The sequence below is a fragment of the Phalaenopsis equestris genome, unplaced genomic scaffold, assembly GCF_001263595.1.
Source record: "Phalaenopsis equestris unplaced genomic scaffold, ASM126359v1 Scaffold198312, whole genome shotgun sequence".
Lineage (NCBI taxonomy): Eukaryota > Viridiplantae > Streptophyta > Magnoliopsida > Asparagales > Orchidaceae > Phalaenopsis > Phalaenopsis equestris.
The window spans coordinates 121,400-124,068 of NW_018218237.1; positions in this window are offsets into that span (position 1 = coordinate 121,400).

Consider the following 2,669-nt stretch of genomic DNA (forward strand, 5'->3'; position numbering starts at 1 on the left):
TGCTAATCTTGGTTTTAGAATTCTGTATTGTCCGGCGATTTGCTGGATGACAAGTTGAGAGTCACCATAAATGACAATGTTTGTTACATCCATTAAAATTGCCAATTCCAATCCGGTGATTAAAGCTTCATATTCTGCTTCATTGTTGGTGCACAGCTCTATCATCTGGCTCCGTTATCTGGTACGAGAACCTCAACATACCCTTATTTGGCGTAATAAAGATCAAACCAATCCCTGCCTTGCCTGATATAACTGTGCCTGATCCCTTGTTTTTCCTGGCTGATGAAGCACCGTCGAAGTACATTGTGTTTTCAAGGTGTTTGAAATGATTTTTGAACCATTTAGGGTATTTTGGGTAAATTTGGGAATTTTAGGCAAATTTGGGGTCCCAAGGGTATCTAGGTTTTTTGGGAAAGTTTAGGGGCAAAAGGCTAGGTTGGGTATCTTGGTAGAGTTGGAGTGCCAACCACCATCAATTAGCCATGGACCACTGGAAACTCCATTTTGAGTCCTCTATGTAGTGGTCTTAGCTAAACCCTAGCCTAGGGCTTGTGGGTTTAGGGGACCACCTACATGGTCTCCCAAAAGTATCTAGAGACCAAAGCCTAGAAGTTTAAGTTTAGGATTTTGAGTGATTGTGAGTGCAAATATGTATCTTAAGCCTTAGACCAACACCCAGGGTCAACCCTAAGGTCCAACGGTCCTAAGGGTGACTCATATTGAGTTCCACCATAATGACCCCACCTACTAAGTGCTAGAGGTTAGGACCAATATGTGGAACTTCAAGTTGAGTAAAGAGGAGTGTAGAATTTCTAATGGTGAGAGTTCCTTTTCTAGTTTTCGAAGAATAGTAAATAGGAAAGTCCTATGGCTAGAACTTAGGCTACGAAAGAGGAAAAACTGAACGTCAACCAAAAGTGAGGTCAACAAATAGATCCCCAATAGGTGTGGTGTGCTGGGCAAGCGCACCGCGCGTATTAGCATTGACCGACGTGATCAACTAAATCAATACAAACTCCTAAGTCAACAGACCCAGAAGTATGTGTAGAGTTGTGTGTGTAATCTGTTTCTGCTGGGGAATTAGCAGGTGATCATCTAATTGAAATCAAGGAATAGGGACTATCGTTGGAGATCAGAGAGTGAATTTTGAGTTATGAAATTTCAAGTATTTATAAATGATGGGAATCAATATGTAAGTGCTGACCTCGAGGTGGGAATTGAAATTTAGGTATCAATTCCAAAATAGGAATCAGATGCCATAATGGTCTATTTTTCATTTACTTTTGATGACCAAATCATCCACGTTGAATTCTGCTTGGTTATGGATGAGGTCGTCAAAAATCTTTATCATTGCTCGTTGATATGTTGCTCTGGCGTTCCTTAGGCCGAATGACATCACTGTGTAGCAGAAGATTCCAATCGGTGTTCTGAAAGTTGTAAGCGCTGCATCCTCGAGAGCCATCTTACTTTGGGTATATCCCGATGATCCATCCATGAAGGAGAAAATCTCATGTGTTGAAGCGATGTCCACCATCATTTCTGGTATAGGTATGGGAAACTCGTCTTTTGGACATGCCTTGTTCAAATCTCTGAAGTTGACACAAATGCAGATCTGTCCATGTTTCTTTTTAACTGGTACAATATTGGCTAACCACGTGGGTTATTGCTCTTCTTTAACAAAGTTGGTGTCTATCAATTTCATTACCTCGGCGATGACTTATTGTTCTATTTCGAGGTGCATTCTCCTTGGAGCTTGTTTTATTGGAGTTACATTCTTGTCCACCCCGAGTTTATGGACTACAACCTCTGCTGATAGCCCTGACATTTCATCATAGCTCCATGCGAAGCAATCTTTAAATTCTGTTAATAGTTTAACCAATTCTGCAGATTCTTCGTCATCAAGTAGAGAACATATAAATGTAGGCCGAGGCCGTTCTTCAGTCCCGAGGTTAATCTCTTTCAATTCATCGATAGTGGATTTAATTTCTTCCTCAAATTCTCGGGGAGCATCTTCTATTGTCTGATTAATAGAGTCATCCTCCACATCGAGGCAATCCTCTTCTGACTCACTAGTAACAACCATGCAAAATTTAGAATCATCGATTGGTCCAACCGTACCAAATCCGAGACCTTCTTTTGAATTGGGAGCTTGACTTTTAGCATTCCATAATTTTTTAAAAAGTTGAAATTTATCTTTTGGCATTTGTTTTTGTAAGTGTCCCTGTTGAATTAACTTTTGAACACAAGGAGAGAAGTAAACAAAAGGTAATTCTACTAATTCATTAGAATCAACATCCAAATTTACATGTCTTTCAAGCTCAGTAGAGATAGAAGCATGGTAAAATTTGATCGGTTTTGAACCAACACTACGGACCTCCTTGACCTCTAAACTCTCGACCTTTTGAGGGAGAATCGGAGTAAGGGTCATAGTATTCACATAGTGGTTTACCCGATCATACATTGTTTCATATTCATTCCTCTCTGTATCTTCTAGGGATATCTCGTACTGAGGTCTTTTCTTCTTTGTCATCATTATTTCATCTTCAGAACCGTCTTCATAACCAATGTTGATAGTTGGCCTAGTCTGCTCAACAATTAAATTGATCTTTCCTCGTCTGCGTCCCCGGCCTCGCCCTCGGGTGCGTGAACTAGAAGAACCTCCACCAACT